The following is a 22,474-nucleotide window of genomic DNA, read 5'->3' as shown; positions in this document are numbered from 1 at the left end:
GATGCTGTGGTAGCCATGCTGGTTCAGTATGCCTTCAATTTTGAATAAATCCCCAACAGTGTCACCAGCAAAGCACCCCCACACCATCACACCTCTTCCTCCATGCTTCACGGTGGGAACCAGGCATGTAGAGTCCATCCGTTCACCTTTTCTGCGTTGCACAAAGACACGGTGGTTGGAACCAAAGATCTCAAATTTGGACTCATCAGACCAAAGCACAGATTTCCACTGGTCTAATGTCCATTCCTTGTGTTCTTTAGCCCAAACAAGACTCTTCTGCTTGTTGCTTGTCCTTAGCAGTGGTTTCCTAGCAGCTATTTTACCATGAAGACCTGCTGCACAAAGTATCCTCTTAACAGTTGTTGTAGAGATGTGTCTGCTGCTAGAACTCTGTGTGGCATTGACCTGGTCTCTAATCTGAGCTGCTGTTAACCTGCGATTTCTGAGGCTCGTGACTCGGATAAACTTATCCTCAGAAGCAGAGGTGACTCTTGGTCTTCCTTTCCTGGGGCAGTCCTCAATGTGAGCCAGTTTCTTTGTAGCGCTTGATGGTTTTTGCAACTGCACTTGGGGACACTTTCAAAGTTTGCCCAATTTTTCGGACTGACTGACCTTCATTTCTTAAAGTAATGATGGCCACTCGTTTTTCTTTACTTAGCTGCTTTTTTTTTGCCAAAATACAAATTCTAACAGTCTATTCAGTAGGACTATCAGCTGTGTATCCACCAGACTTCTGCACAACACAACTGATGGTCCCAACCCCATTTATAAGGCAAGAAATCCCACTTATTAAACCTGACAGGGCACACCTGTGAAGTGAAAACCATTTCCGGTGACTACTTCTTGAAGCTCATCAAGAGAATGCCAAGAGTGTGCAAAGCAGTCATCAAAGCAAAAGGTGGCTACTTTGAAGAACCTAGAATATAAGACATATTTTCAGTTGTTTCACATTTTTTTGTTAAGTATATAATTCCACATGTGTTAATTCATAGTTTTGATGCCTTCAGTGTGAATGTACAATTTTCAAAGTCATGAAAATACAGAAAAATCTTTAAATGAGGTGTGTCCAAACTTTTGGTCTGTACTGTATATATATTATGTGATCTGCAGAACCTCAGTGTAGAACTGATATCTACCATTACAATAGTCACTGTATGGTGGTAATATAAGTCTTTGGTTAATGATCAGTATAGCAGTATTATGATTACAGTACATGTTGGTAATATGTGGGTATGGTCTGGCGGTATTATTTGTCTCTTCTTTTGGAATATTCATAGTAATATTGGTCTTGGTACAGTCATACTGCTAACGATCATTATATTGGCATTATTCCATTGCTATGTGGTAGTATTATATGTGCGTAGCATGGCGGTACTATTAATCCATATACAGTGTTTATTTTTGGTAATATTAGTCTTGCAGTAATTTTTTTTCTTTTCTTTCAATATCAGGCAGGGTCATATTTGTTATAGAGACCCCCATCTGGGTAAGTGGGGGGAAGAGGCTTTTAAGCGATTGCCCAGATATTTTTTTTCTGCTTGGTTAATATTGTAATATACTTACATCATATGACTTTAACCACTTTTGGATGGGCGTTTGCCATTATTTAGAAGAAGCAACACTGGCTCGGCTCACGTGATGTTCTATATTTGCTGCATGAAAAAAAACACGAGCTCCGCAGCTTAGAAACTGGAGAGTCAGATGATGGTGGTGACAGCAAAAAATCCTCCCAGCATAGGTCAGACCTGCAGCCCCCTGCACCAACACATGACGAAGAGCAGTCGTGTTTATTTTATCAAGTGTGGGGGCATTGATGTGTTCCCGTCAGATCACAATGAAATAATCTGTTCTCAGTTTTGGAGTTTCAGTCTCGGCTTTCTGTGTGACACCTCCTACTTCTGTACTTTTTTTTTCTCAGTCCCGTGCAATTCAACGGAAGGAAATAAACATTTGTCGCCTTGAGCGATGTAGGAGTACGGATCTGTAAGGTAAGACGTATCAACTTTAGGCTCCATAAAGGGTGGTGTGCAGAAGTCACCCTCTGCCATGGCAGGGACAAAAGGGAACATTTGTGATGCCAGGGTGCACTTAATTAACCTCTGCTTCCTGGCGTGTGAGCCAAAATAGTCCAGAAAACAGGAATGACGCTGGAGCATTTTGAAAACATTTATGCAAAAATACACAGACACGTCAAGCTCACTGGTTGTGAAGGCTCAATTCTTATCTAGCAATCACAGTTACTTTCCAGTGAGATGTTAGTTGCCAGTTAATGCACTGGCGCAGTTATATATTAGGTACAGTGTTTCAACAGCACCTCTTATCTGCAGGTATGTCCACAGCTGTCCTCACCAGAGGAGCTATGGACTCTCTCCTACCAGCTTCCTCATTTTCTCCAGGCTATGTGTTTGCAGAGGAGAATGAGGTGTAAAAATCCCCAGGCTATGCTGATTCTCCCATTGTTTTCCTTTTTGCTCTGTGTTGCTTCATTGCAGAGATATTCACTATTTTTTCCTGGAGTGCTGTATGTGAAATCTCTTCTTGCAGACCAAGCATTTCTTCAGAGTCTTCTTTTGGGGCATATGCTTTCACCCCTCTCTCCCAGATGCTGTCAATCACCGCTCGGCAGCGTTTGAGACTGATACCTCAAAGTACCTTTCTCAAGGTAGTGATACCTTGAGAAAGGCGCCGGTCTGGCGCTGAAACGCGTTGGTATTAATAAAAAACGTTTTGTAATCCCATGGCGCAGCCTGCCTAAATATGCCAGCTGTTAGAACCTTGCTCTTAGGTTTTTTTTTCCTTTGCTGGTCACATGACCTTGTTGGCCTATTTAATCCTGCTCCGCCCTTCTGGCTTTGCTGGACTTCATTGTATATCTACTTTCTAGCTAGCCTGTGCTCTGTGTCTTGCTCTGTTAGTTTGCTTGGTCTACTGACCTCTATGTTCTATATATTTTGTTTGTTCGTCTGTCTGCTACTATTTCTGTTAGGAGGTGTCCCATATTCCTCCCAGTCCTTAGTACTTGTAGGGATTCCTTCCCCACATCTATAGGTCTCCGTACAGACTAGCTTAGGACTTTAGCAGGTCTGATCGCAGGATCAGGTTCCCTGTTACATCGTAGGGATTAAGCTGAGTTCTATCGTAGGGACAGATCTCCTCTCTTTCCTTAGCTCTGGTAGCAGAACATAACAGTAAGTCCAGCCAGCAAATTCTCTAAGGAAAGATTTTTCTGTTCCATCATGGTGTCGGTTCAGGATTTGGTTCATCGCCTGCAGGGACTCTCTCTGGAGGTGGCCGAGCTCCGTCAGCACGTGAGTAACTGTCCTGGAGCACATTTCTTGGAGCCTAAGGTATGTTTGCCGGATTTATTTTTTGGTGAACACCGAGAATTTTTTTCATTCAAAAATGCTTGCTTATTGTATTTTCGTTTGAGACCTAAGTCCTCTGGGGATGAATCCCAGCGCGTAGGGTTCATAATGTCACTTTTGCGCAAAGAGCCTCAGGAGTGGGCCTTTTCTTTGCAACCTAGTGATACATGCTTCAGATCAGTGGATAGTTTTTTTTCTGCTTTGGGACTATTATATGATGATCCTGACCGTGTCGCATCAGCTGAGACTGAGTTGAGACGTTTAAAACAGGGATCAGGTAATGTGGAAAAATATTGTACTCATTTCCGTCGTTGGTCTACTCAAACAGGGTGGAACGATTCTGCTCTGAAAAGTCTATTTCTTGCTGGGCTCAGTGAAAGGGTTAAAGACCTGCTAATTGCTTATCCTACACCTGAAGATTTGCAACAGGCTATGCAATTAGCTATACGGGTGGATAGAAGACTGCGTGCAAGGGTTAATGAGAGCAAATCCTCTGCTATGTCAGTTTCTGGTTATGAGAATGTGTGTACTAACAGTGGTGAACCGATGGAGATTGGATCGGTGGCACCTCGCTCTCAAGAAAAAGACCGTAGATTTTTTGAAGGCTTGTGTTTCTATTGCGGAAAATCTGGTCATTTGATTAAAGGCTGTGAGCTTCGTATGAAGAAAGAAAAAAAAATGGTCAGTCATGCCTGTATTGCCTGTTTAAATTCCAAGGGTGTATTTTTAGCTGCTTCCACGATTGCTCAGGAAAAATTAATGGAATTTCGGGTGTTTGTCGATTGTGGGTCTACTCTGAATGTTATTGATGGGGGATTCGTGGAAAGACTCAATTTAAAACCTGAACCTTTATCATCCCCCATTGCTGTGGTTTCTGTGGATGGTTCCCCTTTGAAGAATATTACTCTCAAGGTCTGTGAATTTCCTCTCACTATTAATGGTGTTCACCATGAGAAATTGGATTTGGTAGTGTTGAATAACTTGCCTTCTCCAGTAATATTGGGATTGCCCTGGTTAAAATTTCACAATCCTGTACTGGATTGGTCTACCAGTGAAATTAAATCCTGGAGCCATAAATGTTATGACAAGTGTTGTAACGGGCGTATTGCAGCTTTGGATAGGGGAGAATTGCCTGTTCCTATTCAGGATTTTTGGAGAGTTTTTTCTGAGAATGAATCGCAGGTTTTGCCTCCCCATAGAGACTATGATTGTTCTATTGAATTTGTCCCTGGAGCGACTCTTCCTAAAAGTCGTTTATTTAACCTTACTATTCCTGAGAGGAAGGCTTTGGAGGAATACATACAGACAAGTTTGGCCGCCGGTCACATTAGGCCCTCTAAGTCTCCTGTGGCGGTTGGATTTTTTTTTGTAAAAAAAAAGGACGGCGGTTTACGTCCTTGTCTGGATTTTCGTGAGATTAACAAAATTACTGTACGCAATCCTTACCCACTGCCATTGATTCCTGATCTGTTTAACCAGTTAATGGGGGCCAAGTGGTTCTCTAAAATTGACCTTAAGGGGGCATACAATCTGTTGCGCATGAAGGAGGGTGACGAATGGAAGACTGCTTTTAACACTCCTGTGGGTCATTTTGAGAATCTGGTTATGCCTTTTGGTCTTACTAATGCTCCTGCATTTTTTCAGAATCTGATTAATGACATCCTTAGACCTTTGATCGGTAAAAATGTGGTTGTGTATTTGGATGACATTTTGATTTATTCGCCGGATCTGGAGTCTCATTGGCGGAGCGTGCGTGAGGTATTACAGTTATTAATGGACAATTCGCTTTTTGCTAAGCTGGAGAAATGTGAGTTCGCTGTACAGAGAATTAGTTTTTTGGGCTACATTATCTCCAGCAAAGGTTTTGAGATGGATCCGGTTAAGGTTCAGGCTGTGCAGGAATGGCCTAGGCCTATTGGTTTGAAATCGATACAGAGGTTTTTGGGTTTCGCCAATTACTATAGAAAATTCATAAAAAATTTTTCTAGTATTGTCAAACCTCTGACTAATCTCACCAGGAAAGGTGCTGATGCGGTTCAGTGGTCTTCTGAGGCCATTGAAGCTTTTGTGTATCGCAAGGAGAGGTTCACCTCTGCTCCCATCCTTATGCAGCCTGATGTTACTAGGCCGTTTTTGGTTGAGGTTGATGCTTCCTCTGTGGGGGTTGGCGCAGTATTGTCTCAGGATAACGGGGATGGATTACATCCCTGTGCCTTTTTTTCAAAAAAATTTTCGGAGACTGAACTGAATTACGATATTGGTAATCGGGAATTATTGGCTATTAAACTCGCATTTGAACACTGGCGCCACTTCTTGGAAGGTGCGGAATTTCCCGTTCAGGTTCTTACGGATCATAAAAATCTGATATATCTTGATGCTGCCAAGCGCCTGAATGCCCGTCAGGCTAGGTGGGCACTGTTTTTCTCGCGGTTTAATTTCTCCGTTACTTACATCCCTGGTACTAAGAATGTTAAGGCGGATGCCTTGTCTCGCAGTTTTTCTCCCATAGTCGGTGCTGAGAAAGAGGAGAACATTTTACAAGAAGGTGTTGTGATAGCTGCTTTGGACTCCGTTTTGGAAAATGAGATTCTTAAAGCACAGGAGAATGCCCCTTCTAACACTCCTCATGGGAGGTTGTTTGTGCCTGGGACCTTTAGGAGAGATTTGTTTGTTGAGTGTCACGAATCTCGGTTGGCAGGTCATCCCGGAATCTCTGAGACCAAGAGACTGGTGGGTCGCAGTTTTTGGTGGCCTGGATGGCAGAAGGAAGTCATTAAGTGGGTGCGTCAATGTACTATATGTGCTAGATCTAAGTCCTCACATACTCCTGCTGCGGGGTTGCTTTGTCCTTTGGAGGTTCCCAGTGCTCCTTGGACACATTTGGCTATGGACTTTATAACTGACCTTCCCCCCTCTGAGGGTTTTACTGTCATCTGGGTGGTCGTGGACCGTTTTAGCAAGATGTGTCACTTGGTTCCTTTCGTCAAACTGCCCTGCGCTAAAACTCTCGCTAAGGCCTTTGTCAAGGAAATTGTCAGACTTCATGGCGTTCCTACTGACATTGTTTCTGATAGGGGTCCTCAGTTCGTGGCTCGTTTTTGGCGTGCCTTTTGTGATAGGTTGGGAGTTCATTTGTCGTTCTCGTCCGGATATCATCCTGAATCTAATGGCCAGACAGAAAGGAAAAACCAGGATGTTGAGCAGTTCTTGCGTTGTTTTGTGGCAGACAATCAAGAGGGGTGGTCTGAGTTTCTGCCACTTGCTGAATTTGCTCTGAACAATCATACATCTTCTTCTGCTGGTTGTTCGCCTTTTTTTTGTTGTTCTGGGAGACATCCGTCGTTTGGGTCGTTCTCCAAGTTGGGATCTGCCGTGCTTGAGGAGGAGAATTTTTCCGGTGATTTGGAGAGAGTTTGGACGGATGTGCGTGGTAATCTTCAGGAGGCCAACAGAAAATCTAAAGACTACTTTGATAGGAAACGACAGGAGGTTTTGTTCGCTGTTGGTGACATGGTTTGGTTGTCCTCTAGGAATCTGCGGTTGAGGATTCCTTCAAAGAAATTGGGTCCCAAGTTTGTAGGGCCCTTTAAGGTGCTTCAGGTTGTCAACCAATCTGCTGTTAGGTTGGAGGTTCCTACCTCCTGGAGAATTAATCCGGTATTTCATGTCTCTCTGTTGAAAAAAGCTGTTGTATCGGATTGTGACGCCTCTGCCTCTGTTCCTCCGGTGGTGGAGGACGGGGAATATGAAATTTCTCGCATCCTTAACTCTAGACGGTATAGAGGTAGTTTGCAGTATCTTGTGGCCTGGAAAGGTTTCGGTCCCGAGGATAACTCTTGGGTGAGGTCGGATGATGTTTCCGCGTCCAGACTTATCAGAGCGTTTCACAGGAGATTTCCTGATAAGCCTGGTCCTAGGGGATCCGGAGGATCCTCTTAGAAGGGGGGGTACTGTTAGAACCTTGCTCTTAGGTTTTTTTTCCTTTGCTGGTCACATGACCTTGTTGGCCTATTTAATCCTGCTCCGCCCTTCTGGCTTTGCTGGACTTCATTGTATATCTACTTTCTAGCTAGCCTGTGCTCTGTGTCTTGCTCTGTTAGTTTGCTTGGTCTACTGACCTCTATGTTCTATATATTTTGTTTGTTCGTCTGTCTGCTACTATTTCTGTTAGGAGGTGTCCCATATTCCTCCCAGTCCTTAGTACTTGTAGGGATTCCTTCCCCACATCTATAGGTCTCCGTACAGACTAGCTTAGGACTTTAGCAGGTCTGATCGCAGGATCAGGTTCCCTGTTACATCGTAGGGATTAAGCTGAGTTCTATCGTAGGGACAGATCTCCTCTCTTTCCTTAGCTCTGGTAGCAGAACATAACACCAGCTTTCATTTTTGCCTCTGGAAAACCCCTTTCCTCCAGCCACGGGGTAGCAGCGGCGGCGGCTTTTCATGCATTTATAGTTGTTGTGCCTGCACACAACACCCTTAGGTGAGTGCTACCATTGATTATACCTATCCTTTGCCAGACGGTATAGCCCTATTTTGTGTGCGCTTCTGTCCCTCTCCAGAGCTTCTCTCTCTTGATATATTGCTAGATCAGTTGATGAGCTGTTATGGGCAGCATCTGGGAGGGAGGGGTAAAAACACACGTCCCCAAAGAAGACTCTGAATAATCACTTGGTCTGAAAACAGAGATTTCACATACTGCGCTACAAAAAAAACAAACAAATGTGAATATCTCTGCAATGGAATAACACATCGCAAAACGAAAAAGAGTGGCAGAATAACAATATTTTATCAAGGTATTTAGCTCAATTTTTTTTACAAAGTAACAGGTCCTCTTTAACCCATTCACGATGGATGGGACCAATTTCCATTTTTGTTTTTTCCTCCCTTTTTTCCACAGCCATAACTCTTTTATTACTCTATCCACATAGACATACGAGGGCTTGTATTTTGCTGGACGAGTTGTAGCTTTGAATGACACCATTTATTTTACTGCATAGTGTACTAGAAAACAGGAAAAAAATTCCAAGTGGGGAAAAATTGTGAAAAAAATGCAATTCTGACATTGTTTTTTGGGAATTTTTTTTACGGTGTACAATTTGTGGAGACATCGATAGGCACTGTTACTATGTGGAGACACCGAGGGGGCACCGTTACTATGTGGAGACACCAATGGGCACTGTTACTATGTGCAGACAACAAGGAGCACTGTTACTATGTGGAGACACTGAGGGGCACTGTTACTATGTGGAGACACCGAGGGGGCACTGTTACTATATGGAAACACCGATGGGCACTGTTACTATGTGGGGACACCGATGGGCACTGTTACTATGTGGGGACACCAAAGGGCACTGTTACTATGTGGGGACACCGAGGGGCACTATTACTATGTGGAGACACCGAGGGCACTGTTACTATGTGGAGACACCGAGGGGGCACTGTTACTATGTGGAGACACCGAGGGGGCACTGTTACTATATGGAGACACAGAGGGGCACTGTTACTATGTGGAGACACCGAGGGGGCACTGTTACTATGTGGAGACACCGAGGAGGCACTGTTACTATGTGGAGACACCGAGATGGCACTGTTACTATGTGGAGACACCGAGGGGGCACTGTTACTATGTGGAGACACCGAGGGGGCACTGTTACTATGTGGAGACACCAAGGGGGCACTGTTACTATGTGGAGACACTGAGGGGGCACTGTTACTATGTGGAGACACCAAGGGGCACTGTTACTATGTGAAGACACCAAGGGGCACTGTTACTATGTGGAGACACCGAGGGGGCACTGTTACTACGTGGAGACACCGAGGGCGCACTGTTACTACGTGGAGACACCGAGGGGGCACTGTTAATACGTGGAGACACCGAGGGGGCGCTGTTACTACGTGGAGACACCGAGGGGGCACTGTTACTACGTGGAGACACCGAGGGGGCACTGTTACTACGTGGAGACACCGAGGGGGCACTGTTACTATGTGGAGACACCGATGGGGCCCTGCTACTATGTGGAGACATCGAGGGGGCACTGTCACTATGTGGAGACACCGAGGGGCACTTTTTCTATGTGGATAGACTGAGGGGGCACTGTTATTATGTGGAGACACAGAGGGGGCATTGTTACTATGTGGAGACACCAAGGGGCACTGTTACTATGTGGAGACACAGAGGGGCATTGTTACTATGTGGAGACACTGAGGGAGTAGTTACTATATGGAGACACCAAGGGCACTATTACTATGTGGAGACACCGAGGGGCACTTTTACTATGTGGAGACACCGAGGGGGCACTGTTATTATGTGGAGACACAGAGGGGCACTGTTACTATGTGAAGACACCAAGGAACACTGTTACTATGTGGAGACACCAATGGGCACTATTACTATGTGGAGACACTGAGGGGGCAATTTGTGGTAAAAATTACCTCATGAAATAATTTTGCTCATCAGTATGACTACGGCCATACCAAACATGTTCAGTGTTTTGGTTTTTTAGTGGTGGAAAAAAAATCTGAAATTTGCAACTTTTTTGGGGATTTGTCGCCATATTCCGAGAGCCGTAATGTTTTCTTTTTTTTTGTTGATAGAGCTGTGTGGTGGCTTCTTTTTTTGCGATGCGAGACAACATTTTTATTGATACCATTTTGGGATAAATGTGACAATTTGTTACAGAATTTTTTTGTGGAATAGCAAAAAAATCAAATTTTGGTGTTCTTGAATTTTTTTTATTTACGATGTTTACCAATCTGGTTAATTGTTTTTATATTTTGATGGATTGGACTTTTCTGAACGTGTTGATACCACATATGTGTATTTTTCTTAACAATTTTATATCAATTTTTACCAGCAAAAAAGGGCAGCAGTGTTTTCCTGCCCAGATCTTCAAAGCCAAATGCACTACCAGCATGCATCAGACCCACATAAAGATGGCGGACACACAGGTGCAAAATACTGATAAGACAATCACTCACAACCTACCATTTCATGGAGGGGGTGACTGCTTAGTATTAGAATTGCACAAAGATAGGCTTGTATAGGGTGCTGTTCACACCAGGGTAGTGCACAGTATCCGGCTTACAGCCTATTAGTTACGCCCATACTATTCGACTAGGTGGGCTGCCCGGTACTATCCAAGTGCACCCCCTGGGAACAGACACCCTAGTTTACAATGCCCGCACTGATGGGCCTGGGTGCACCCTGGAATAAAAGTGTGTGTGTCACCCTGGCCTGGATGCCACAAATATAATAAAGCTGTGTCTGAGAGCAAGGGGGAGGTTCTCTAGTCAAGGAACATTAGCATGCAATACCTCCTGTCTCAGGCCAGTAGGGGGAGCAGGCTGCCCCTATAAAAGCTGGAGCTGGGGGCAGGGTTAGGGAGAACTGGACAACCAGTCTCTGGATTGAGAGGTATCCCAGAGCAGGGACAGACAGTTGTGTTGCAGCCTAAGAGGATGTGTGGCAGTAGGAGAGCCACGAGCCAGGGACAAGAGGCGAAGTGCGCCTGTCCTGGCAGACAAAGAGACTAATCTACCGGACTTTGGTGTCTGAGGCTGTGAGGATTCCACGTCCCACAGCAGAAACCAGTCCGCAGGGGACTGTATGTTCCTTGGCCTAAGAAGCCCGGAGGCTCCGGCACAGCAGAAGGGACCAGCAAAGCCGTACCAGGCCGGGAGTAGAAAGGGACCCACGTTGCAAGCCATACGGGCGAGAGGACACGGTGAGCTCGGGAACGTGGGCTGTTACCCTACAAGGAGGGAAATAGCCAGAAGGAGCACAGAGAGCACGGTAGGCCTACACCCTCACCCTGACCAGGGCCAGCCTCCCACTTGTTTTCAGACATCCAGGCCCCCTCCTAGCCGGGCCTGTTTCTGGGTCATATTACCTGTTCTAATAAAGACCCTGAACTGTTTAAGAGGCCTCCATTTCCTGGCTATCGCGGTCGGAATCATCCCCTCCATCATCCATTATATATTCTGCCCTGGGGCCACATTCCTCCCGTGGGGAGTTGAACGATTCAGTGCTGCACATTTATATCAGCCCCAGCGGTCTGTACTGCAGCGGCGGTTAGCCCTGACCGCAATCCAAGGGTGGCGTAGTTGGACATCACTTAAAACTTATAAAGGACTGCCACTGGTCTGACCACCCTGAGCCACGGACCGGGTTGCCACTACTACCCCTCATCGTCTCCCTATTGCCCGGCTCCGAGTGCCCCACGGCCCAGAGGGCGAGTCAGCTTTGGCGTAGTCAGCAGGATAGTAACCAACCCGCCACAAACGGGTATTGCGTGCCTGAAAAAGATTGTACACGCACCTGAAGAAGAGTTTTCCCGCCATCCGGAGCCGTTTCCCGCCATTTTCAGGCGGCTCCCGCCATCTTCCGTCGGTTCCCGCCATTTTCAGCCGTTTTCCCGCCATCGGACGCCATCTTCAGAATGCCGCGCGGGAAGAAGAGGGGCGTGGACGTCCAAACCGCGCGAGACCCGAAGCTCCGCCCCACACACCGACGCTGCGCAAGGTCCTGGAAGGGAGAGAGAGCGAAGCTGACGTCACCAGGACGCGACGCAAGGTCCTCGTCCAGAGCAGCACCAGCAGAGCCGCGGCCTACAGAAAAGGATCGTCGGAAGGTAGGCCGCGCTTAACTAGGGGGGAGGAAAATGTCGGACACGGAGGCGCCCACTTCCACCGGCGCAGAAGCAGCAGCGGTGATGCCATTTTCCCTGCCTTACATCCCTGGAGCGGCCTGGCTGCCCAAGTATTCAGGGGAGCCCCATGCCCTAACTGACTTTAAGGAAAGGCTGTACAGTTTGTTCCAAGTTTACCCCCTGACAGTGGAACAGAAGATTAGCATACTGACAGGGCAGCTAACTGGGGCAGCCCAGCGGGAGGTAAAGTCATGGCCCGCTGAGGAGAAAAGAACTGTAAAGGACATTCTGGCCCGGCTGCGGGGTACCTTTGATACACGTACCTCCGCTGAAATTAAAATGCGGTTCTACGGGTGTAAGCAGCGGGCACAGGACAGCATCAGAGACTATGCCCTAAATTTGCAGGAAGCCTTGAGAGCCATCAAACAAGCTGACACTGGCAGCGTGCAGAATACGGATAAGCTACTAACAGAACAGTTCATAGAAGGTCTGCTGTCTAGCGCCCACAGGACCCAGCTGCGCCTCATGTTCTTTCAGAACCCTGATCTGACCTTTGCCCAGTTTAAGGACAGGGCCATAAGGGTGCTCCGTGAACCCGCAACAAGTGGCGCTATAAACCCCCGGCGCCCTGCTCTTACCTACCACCAGGAGGCGGCGCCGTCCTCTATGGACTCCGTGGGGGCTGATGCACAGGCCCTGAACCAAGCCCCGTCGAAAGATCTGCACCACCAAGTCCAGGAGCTGACCAGGAGCGTTGCGGCATTGACCAGGACCGTCCAGGCGTTACAAGTGGACCCGTCAAGATCCATCGAGTTGGCTTCAAGTCCGGAGGATGTCCCGTGGCGTCGACAGAGGAGGATCCCGTCGTTCTGAGGGAGGCCCACAGACCGCTACGCAGTGGATGGACAGCCCATTTGCCATTGATGCAACCAGCCCGGACACATTTCCAGGTACTGTAATTTAAACGGGTCCAACCTGGGGCAGAGGGCCAACCCCCAGGCATAAGATCACCAGGCCCTTATAATTGGCGTGATAAGTACGTTAGGAGGCGCCCGGTTTTACCCGTGGTGCTGGACGGTATCCCCATGAGCGCTTTGCTGGATACCGAGTCGCAAGTAACTACTATCCCTTATGTACTTTTTAAGCAGTATTGGACTGATGCTGATATAACACGGTATCCAGACAGTGACTTGAGCATCATCGCCAGTAATGGCTTGCCCGTGCCACAGATGGGGTTCAAGGAGATGACCATTAAAATTGGTAAAGTTGAACTACCGGCACAGGGAGTGATTATTGTGGACATTGACCGTCGTGAAAGTCACCCTAAAATAACTGTGGGTACTAACGTGATTGAAAATTGTCTTTCAGAGGTAATTGTAATTCTACAACAGGTGGCGGTGAATGCTAGTTCCAGCCAACAGAGAGTCCTCAACAAGGAGATAAAAGCCCTGATGAGACGGCAGCATGTAGAACTGTCTGGTGGTGAGATCGGTAGCGTAAGACTGAGTGACCCATTCCCCATTTCCATGCCTCCCAAAAGTGAAATGATGATCTGGTGTCGGACTGCAATCGGGTTGAGAGGTAAAGACTACCAAGCCATGGTAGAACCCGTGTACTCAGACAGCAGGCCCACCATTTTGACAGCCCGGGGGGTGGTTGATGTCCGTCATGGGAGGGTGCCCGTCTGCATTCTCAACATTGGGGAGGGGAAGGTACACTTACCCAGGTACGCTACACTTGCCAAACTGTTTGCTGTCGAACACAAAGCTATCAGGGCCGTGGAGCCTTTGCCTCCATCTCCTCAGGCAGAGGGTAATGGCTCCCAGAAACAAAAGGAGGACTGGTGCCAGAAACTCCATGTGGGTGCTGACTCCACTCGCCTGCACCAAAAACAAGGAGTCTACCGGGTGGTCCAGGAGTATGAGAGAATTTTTAGTAAGCACCCGCTAGACTTCGGCAGAGTAAAAAGGATAGAACACCATATCCCCACGGAGAGCCACCCACCAATAAAAGAGAGACACAGGCCTGTACCCCCTGCACATTATCAGAACGCCAAGGGTATGCTGAGGGAAATGAAAGAAGCTGGGGTCATTAGAGATAGCTGTAGCCCCTGGGCAGCCCCCTTGGTTCTGGTAAAAAAGAAAGACGGCACCATGAGAATGTGCGTGGACTATAGACAAATCAATCGTATCACCCACAAAGACGTATATACAGTGCCTAGAATAGAGGAGTCTTTAGCCGCACTAAAATCAGCTAACTTCTTTTCTACTTTGGACCTTACTAGCGGTACTGGCAGGTTCCTGTGGCAGAGGCTGACAAGGAGAAGACCACCTTCACCACCCCGATGGGACTGAGCGAGTTCAACTGTATGCCCTTCGGGCTCTGCAACGCACCAGGGACCTTCCAGAGGCTGATGGAATGCTGTCTAGGGCACCGAAACTTCGAGACGGTCCTCCTTTACCTGGACGACGTGATCGTCTATTCGAAGACTTACGAGGACCATCTAAAGCACCTGGCCGAGGTGTTCGAAGCCCTGGCAGGCTATGGCCTGAAGGTGAAACCATCAAAGCGTCACCTGTTGAAACCGAAGGTCCAGTACCTAGGGCACGTGGTAAGTGCGGAAGTAGTAGCCCCCGACCCTGACAAGGTCACGGCAATCAAGAGCTGGCCAAGCCCTTCGAACATCAAGGAAGTGAGACAATTCCTCGGGTTAGTAGGCTACTACCGAAGGTTCATCCCCGGGTTCACTAAGATAGCAGCTCCTATGCAGGACCTCCTGATAGGACAGTCTAAGTCCAGAAGCCAAAAGCCACCCTTCAAGTGGGATAAACCGGAAGAGGAGTCCTTCCGCCAGTTGAAGATGGCCCTCACAGGGGATGAGATCCTGGCCTACCCTAATTATGGCCAGCCTTTTATTCTTCACACAGATGCCAGTAATGTGGGACTGGGAGCCGTACTGTCACAAAACCAACAGGGCAGAGAAAGGGTGATCGCGTACGCCAGCCGGAAGCTGAGGCCCACCGAGAGGAACCCGGAGAATTACAGCTCCTTCAAGCTAGAATTCTTAGCGGTGGTGTGGGCCGTAACGGAACGCTTCAAGCATTACCTGGCCTCCGCAGAGTTCATGTGTACACGGACAACAACCCGTTAACACACCTAGACAGTGCAAGACTTGGTGCCCTGGAACAGCTGTAGATGGCCCGTCTCTCCAATTATGACTTCGTGATCAAGTACCGGGCAGGCAAAACTAATGCCAACGCTGACGCCCTATCGAGAATGCCTCACTTACCTGAAGGTGACGAAGACCCAGAAGAGCTGGAGGAGGTAGAACTCCCCGCGTTTCACCGGTATGGAGTCGCTCAATACTCCCACCGCATGAAGGAGGAAGATTTAACAACCGTTATGATCAATCCCCTACCTCACCACAGCTGGGCCGGGACCCAAGATAGTGACCCTGCAATCCGCCTGGTGAAAGATCTGCTGACCCAGGAAGACGCCCGCATGGATCCGGATGCTCCAGAGGAAGCCAAGCAGCTATGGAAAGAGAAGAGCAAGCTGTTCCTCTATGAAGGCAAGCTGTGCAGAAGACTTGTCAACCACCGGACACACGAGCTGACCTGGCAAGTCGTGGTCCCAAGGCGGGATGCAGCTATGGTCCTTGGGGCTTACCATGACAGAGCGGGGCACTTCGGTTGGAAGAAACTGGAGTTCCTGCTAAGAGGACGGTTCTTTTGGGTCGGCATGAGAGGGGCTGTAGAGAAGTGGTGCAGGGACTGTGGCCCTTGTAACTTAAGGAGAAAAGACCGCACCAGCCAGAAGACACCCTTGAAGCCCATCATCACCCAGCAGCCTCTTGAGCTTGTAGCTCTGGACCACGTCAAATTGGCTCTAAGCCGGTCAGGATACATCTACGCCCTGACAATCGTGGACCACTATTTCCGTTTTCTAGTGGTGGTCCCGGTAAAAGACTTGACAGCCCAAACGGCGGCCAGAGCCTTCCAGCAATACTTCTGCCATGCACAGGGGTATCCGGAACAAGTTCTGACAGACCAGGGTCCAGCGTTCGAGGCTGAAATCTTCCAAGAGTTCTGCAACCTCTATGGCTGTAAGAAGATTCGGACAACGCCTTACCACCCACAAACCAACGGGATGTGTGAGAAAATGAACAATATAGTCATTGATCTCCTGATGACGTTGCCCCTGGAGGAACGCAGCCTGTGGCCAGAAAAACTGCCGAATCTAATAGACTTATACAACCATATCCCGGTGAATGCTACAAACTGCACCCCGGTTACCTGATGCGAGCCAGGCCAGGTAAGCTGCCCATAGACCTGGAGATGGGAGTCCTAACACCTGAGGACACCTCCCCGGATGCGGACTGGGATACGGAAAGGCAACTGCAGTACAAGAAGGTACAGGAGAGTGTGGAGAAGAGCCTGGCCCAGGTGAGAGAAAGGCAAGAAAGACTCTTCAACCAACACGCCCCTGCTGGTCCCCTGGAACCTGGTGAGCAGGTCCTGAAGTGAAAGAGAAGGCTACATAAGTTGGACGAACAGTGGGAAAGGGAACCCTACACCGTACTGCAGTCTGATCACGACAACTCGAAGGTGTGAGTGATCACCAGGGATGGAGGAGAAACCACTAGTACCATCTCCAGAGACCACCTAAAAAGGTGCCCCGAGCAACTCCGTAGTGCAGAAGAGGATCAAAGTGACCTTGAACCCGCAGAGGACAAGGAAGAAATGATCAGCACCGTTCTCGGAGAGTTCCCTCAGTCCTGGACTCGAATAAACGATGCCATAGTGGTACCCGTCCTGCATTTCCTGCAACCGGCTCAGCAACAACCTACACCAGAGCCGGAAGGTGAAGAAGAGCAAGCAGTTCCAGAGGCAGAAGAGCCTGTACCAGCAGCCCAGGAGAGTCAACCCTCTGCCGACAGTGAGCCTGCCATGCCTGCGGTGAGCCAAAGGACCCGCAGACAGCTGCCTGCCCTACCTGTACACCCAGCTGGTAGCTGTACCCCTAACGCTAGTGGGGAAAGCCAGGTCGGTCCACCACCAGACAGTGGGTTAAGGAGATCAACCAGGAGCACAAAGGGGCAGATACCCGCTCGCTGGAGAATATAGGGTGCGCGAAATCTGTAAATAACCTTGTTGCCAAGTGTTGAAATGTTTGCAAAGTTACATGCATGATTAGTAATTGTGTATTTCAGTTTCTTACAGTTACCGTACGGACTCAAAGGTTATGAACTTTTAATAACCGGGACTTTGTATGGAATGCGTTCGGAGCCTGACCCAGGAATGAACTAAGACTGTAAAAGACTTGGGGCTAGGACAGACCCCCCCACCTGGTTAAGGCTCCCCGCTGTGTTGGTGATATGGACACCTGGTCACAGACCACACTGTAACCTTAAGAACTCAACCTGTGCGTCGTCTGTCTACTAATGTTTTATGGTCATGCATGTTATTCTTGTTTCTTGTTAGTCCCGGAGTACTAAATTTTACTAGGGGGGAATGTGTCACCCTGGCCTGGATGCCACAAATATAATAAAGCTGTGTCTGAGAGCAAGGGGGAGGTTCTCTAGTCAAGGAACATTAGCATGCAATACCTCCTGTCTCAGGCCAGTAGGGGGAGCAGGCTTCCCCTATAAAAGCTGGAGCTGGGGGCAGGGTTAGGGAGAACTGGACAACCTGTCTCTGGATTGAGAGGTATCCCAGAGCAGGGACAGACAGTTGTGTTGCAGCCTAAGAGGACGTGTGGCAGTAGGAGAGCCACGAGCCAGGGACAAGAGGCGAAGTGCGCCTGTCCTGGCAGACAAAGAGACTAATCTACCAGACTTTGGTGTCTGAGGCTGTGAGGATTCCACGTCCCACAGCAGAAACCAGTCCGCAGGGGACTGTATGTTCCTTGGCCTAAGAAGCCCGGAGGCTCCGCCACAGCAGAAGGGACCAGCAAAACCGTACCAGGCCGGGAGTAGAAAGGGACCCACGTTGCAAGCCATACGGGCGAGAGGACACGGTGAGCTCGGGAACGTGGGCTGTTACCCTACAAGGAGGGAAATAGCCAGAAGGAGCACAGAGAGCACGGTAGGCCTACACCCTCACCCTGACCAGGGCCAGCCTCCCACTTGTTCTCAGACATCCAGGCCCCTTCCTAGCCAGGCCTGTTTCTGGGTCATATTACCTGTTCTAATAAAGACCCTGAACTGTTTAAGAGGCCTCCGTTTCCTGGCTATCGCGGTCGGAATCATCCCCTCCATCATCCATTATATATTCTGCCCTGGGGCCATACTCCTCCCGTTGTTGAACAATTCAGTGCTGCACATTTATATCAGCCCCAGCGATCTGCACTGCAGCGGCGGTTAGCCCTGACCGCAATCCACGGGTGGCGTAGTCGGACATCACTTAAAACTTATAATGGACTGCCACTGGTCTGACCACCCTGAGCCACGGACCGGGTTGCCACTACTACCCCCATCGTCTCCCTATTGCCCGGCTCCGAGTGCCCCACAGCCAAGGGGGCGAGTCATGTGTAAAATTACATATATATATATAATATATGAGGTATTAGTTGACATTTTGGCCGAAATACGTAAGCTCGTAACCCGCGTCAAGGGTCCTCATGCTTACGAGTCCTACTCTAAACACTCACAGCAAAAACCACACTAAGAAGAATTAAAATTCTATCTTTGTGCAATTCTAATATTAAGCAGTCACCCCCTCCATGAAATGGTAGGTTGTGAGTGATTGTCTCATCAGTATTTTGCACCTGTGTGTCTGCCATCTTTATGTGGGTCTGCAGCATGCTGGTAGTGCATTTGGCTTTGAAGATCTGGGCAGGTAAACACTGCTGCCCTTTTTTGCTGTTAAAAATTTATATAAATTTTTCTTGAATTTTTGGGGGAATTTTAATTCTTGTTAGTGTGATTTTTGCTGTGAGTGTATCAATTTTTACCACATAATTTTTACCGTTCGGCAAACTGGGCTATTTGCTGCAGTTTTGAAAAAAGTTTTATCAGCAGTAAGTTAGCACTAGAGGCCTAGCTGTCTAGTGCTATGTTGTCCTCCATATTCATAAGCTCTGTATAACCACGCCCCCACCACTGATTGGCAGCATTCTGCCTATGCACAGTGCACACAGAAAGTGGCCAATCAGTGGTGTGGGTGGGGTTATACAGCAAAATGGATTTCTTCAAGAAAGGCAAGGATTTAATTAGAATTAAAGTGCCTATATATACATGCCATAAGATTGGAATATAAAATCCTGGAGACAGGTTCTCTTTAAGGAGCCTTGCCACTACTTTTCCAAACACCATAGTGATGAGGTCCCTGGGATGGAAAGTGTAATGAGCAAAAGACTGATACTTAACACTCCCAGGTCCTAGTGCTTGTCTCTTACTATTGCCAGAGAATGATCTCTCTGTTCCTAATGCTCTTGCTATTGTCGGAGTATGATTTATTCAAATCTATCGTTTCCTGCTCCTAATGTTTGTTCTTATGGCTATGTACCCACGATGTAGAAATGCTCAGGATTTTTTCCTGAGCGTTTCTGCATCTCCCTGGCAGAAAAAAACGCATGCGGATTGTACATGCGGATTGTACATGCGGATTGTACATGCGGATTGCACATGCGGATTGCACATGCGGATTGTACATGCGGATTGTACATGCATTTTCCTGCCAGGGACATGCGGAAATGGAGCGTTATTCACTGACATTTCCGCATGCGGATTGACAAGCGCTTTCCAAGCGATTAGCATCACTTGGAAAGTGCTTGTGACAACTAGGTCACACTATATAAATCCATGCAAACAGCATGGATTTATATAGTGTGACCCGAGAGAGTGGTTAAAAATAAAAAAATAAATGTATACTTACCCTCCGATGGCCCCCAGTGTCCTGCTTTACACTCCGTTCTCCCTTGCCGGCAGCGTTGGATTGAAAGACCTGCAAACGTCAGCGTCATGTGACCCGTCACATGACTCTGACGTCAGCGCAGGTCCTTCAATCCACCGAGAAGCAAGGAGGAGCGCAGCGCGGGCTGCCGGAAGGTAAATATACATTTATTTTTTATTTTATTCTTTTTTCACAGATTTTTTAATGGTACCTGGTGTGGATGAGGCTCTCCTCTCCTCTACACCCGGGTACCATCTGCACATTAGAACGCGCCAATTACGCAAGTACAGATGCAGTATTGCGGAATTGGCACGTTCTAATGCAAATCAATGGCGGCGAAAAGGCAGCACTTCCGCAAAATAATTGGTAGTGCTGCGTTTTTTTCCGCAATGATAATCCGCAGCGGAAATTTCCGCAGCATGTGCACAGCACATGCGGAGTATCATTGGGGAACATGGCAGGCCTTCTACCATGCGTTTTTAATGCGTTTCCGCAGCTGCAAAAACGCTGCAGAAACTCATTAAAAACGCATGGGCACACAGCCTATCTGTGTCTTTATCCTGCTCATTGTCCCTCACTCACATTCTTACTCTCAACACCTTTTTAATAATTGATTCGGACCCCTACCGATCAGACATTGATGACCTATCCTGGGGACAGGTCATTCATGAAAAAATAGTGCACAACCTCTTTATTGCTTTTGACACCATTTGCATAAATCACATCAATGAACTAGAATCCTCCAGGTAGCAATGTCATTTAGTGACTAAAGGCTGCAAATGTAAATCAATGATATGGGATGATTGACTCAAACAGGAACCAATCCCTGATATTGTTGGTCTACCTGGTGGGGGGGTTCCTCTCATCTTTGTTGATTTTTGGTAAATTGTGGAAGAAGGGGGAGCTCGGGTCTTGGATAGTGAGAAAGAGGACCTTTCACCAAATGTATTTTTTGTTGAACTGGAACCCACTCAAAGACCACCTTTGTAATATTTGGGAAAGGTGGAATGGCAGCTGGTTTGGGTAAGAGGACCTTTCACCAAACTTTTCATGGACACACGATGTAATAAAGGCTTTGGAGAGGAATAAGATGTTTTTAGAATTTTACAATTTCGCCTCTCCATTGTGGAGATATTAGCTATCAAAGTGTTAGGCACCTAATGAGTTAACCTTTGGGTGTTATTAGATAGCAACTCATACAAAAAGAAGGACACGCCCCCAGTGATAGCAACTCATACAGGGAGAAGACGGACACGCCCCCAGTGATAGCAACTCATACAGGGAGAAGGACACGCCCCCAGTGATAGTAACTCATACAGGCAGAAGAAGGACACGCCCCCAGTGATAACAACTCATACAGGGAGAAGAAGGACACACCCCCAGTGATAGCAACTCATACAGGGAGAAGAAGGACACTCCCCCAGTGATAGCAACTGATAAAGGGAGAAGAAGGACATACCCCCAGTGATAGCAAATCATACAGGGAGAAGAAGGACATGCCCCCAGTGATAGCAAATCATACAGGGAGAAAAAGGACATGCCCCCAGTGATAGCAAATCATACAGGGAGAAAAAGGACATGCTCCCAGTGATAGCAACTCATACAGGGAGAAGAAGGACATGCCCCCAGTGACAGAAACTCATACAGGGAGAAGGACACGCCCCCAGTGATAGCAACTGATACAGGGAGAAGAAGGACATGCCCCCAGTGATAGCAAATCATACAGGGAGAAAAAGGACATGCCCCCAGTGATAGCAACTCATACAGGGAGAAGAAGGATATGCCCCCAGTGATAGAAACTCATACAGGGAGAAGGACACACCCCCAGTGATAGCAACTGATACAGGGAGAAGAAGGACATGCCCCCAGTGATAGCAAATCATACAGGGAGAAAAAGGACACGCCCCCAGTGATAGCAACTCATACAGGGAGAAGAAGGACACGCCCCCAGTAATAGCAACTCATACAGGGAGAAGAAGGACACGCCCCCAGTGAAAACTGTCTGTTAACACCGAAATAGACTTAACAAAAGTTAATTCATTAGGTGCCAGTTCTTTGATTGCTAATATCTCTGCTACAGAGAGATGAAAAAAAATGTTTTATTACACTCTTCAGTTACTAGAACATCCTTTGTCCAGGTCAACATGAAAAATTTAGTGAAAGGTCCTCTCACCCGAAGCAGTTGTCCTTCCCACCATTCCCATATATTTACAAAGGTGGTGTGAGAGTGGGTTTTGGTCCAACCTTCTATAGCATTTCACATCCCTCAATATCTTAATGTCCTCCCTTTGATATTCGAGCCAATCACGCAGCACATATTATGATAGACTTATTCTCTTTCAAGGATTTGAGAGCAAATAATTTGCATTTTCTCAAATTATTCTTATTCATATCATCAATCTCAACAGTAGGGAAATCTTTTGTCACTAATTTATAAATAGTCTGAAGACAGTGACCTTGATGATGGTGCTGGTAAAAATCTGTATCAATGGGGTCTATCATCTCAGGTTGTCATCTACTCTCTGCTTCCATCTTATTTTTTCAATCTCAAAGTGATACATAG

At 47.5% G+C, this 22,474-nt stretch overlaps 1 protein-coding gene across 1 annotated transcript in view; it reads left to right on the top strand.

Annotated features, from left to right (window-relative positions):
- Positions 1–1,664: 1,664 nt before the first annotated feature.
- The window catches only part of LOC141172138 (galactoside alpha-(1,2)-fucosyltransferase 2-like), a 32,018-nt gene continuing 11,208 nt past the window's right edge, over positions 1,665–22,474 (top strand). Inside the window, exon 1 of the mRNA XM_073656004.1 lies at positions 1,665–1,988. The gene's annotated coding sequence lies outside the window, so the exon portion shown is untranslated. The remainder of the gene's footprint in view (positions 1,989–22,474) is intronic.

This window comes from Phyllobates terribilis, unplaced genomic scaffold (genome assembly GCF_046119375.1).
Source record: "Phyllobates terribilis strain yellow unplaced genomic scaffold, ASM4611937v1 Scaffold_12__6_contigs__length_324123572, whole genome shotgun sequence".
Classification (NCBI taxonomy): Eukaryota; Metazoa; Chordata; class Amphibia; order Anura; family Dendrobatidae; genus Phyllobates; species Phyllobates terribilis.
The sequence above is the reverse complement of the archived record's forward strand: the minus strand, read 5'-3'. Positions and strand labels throughout refer to the sequence as shown.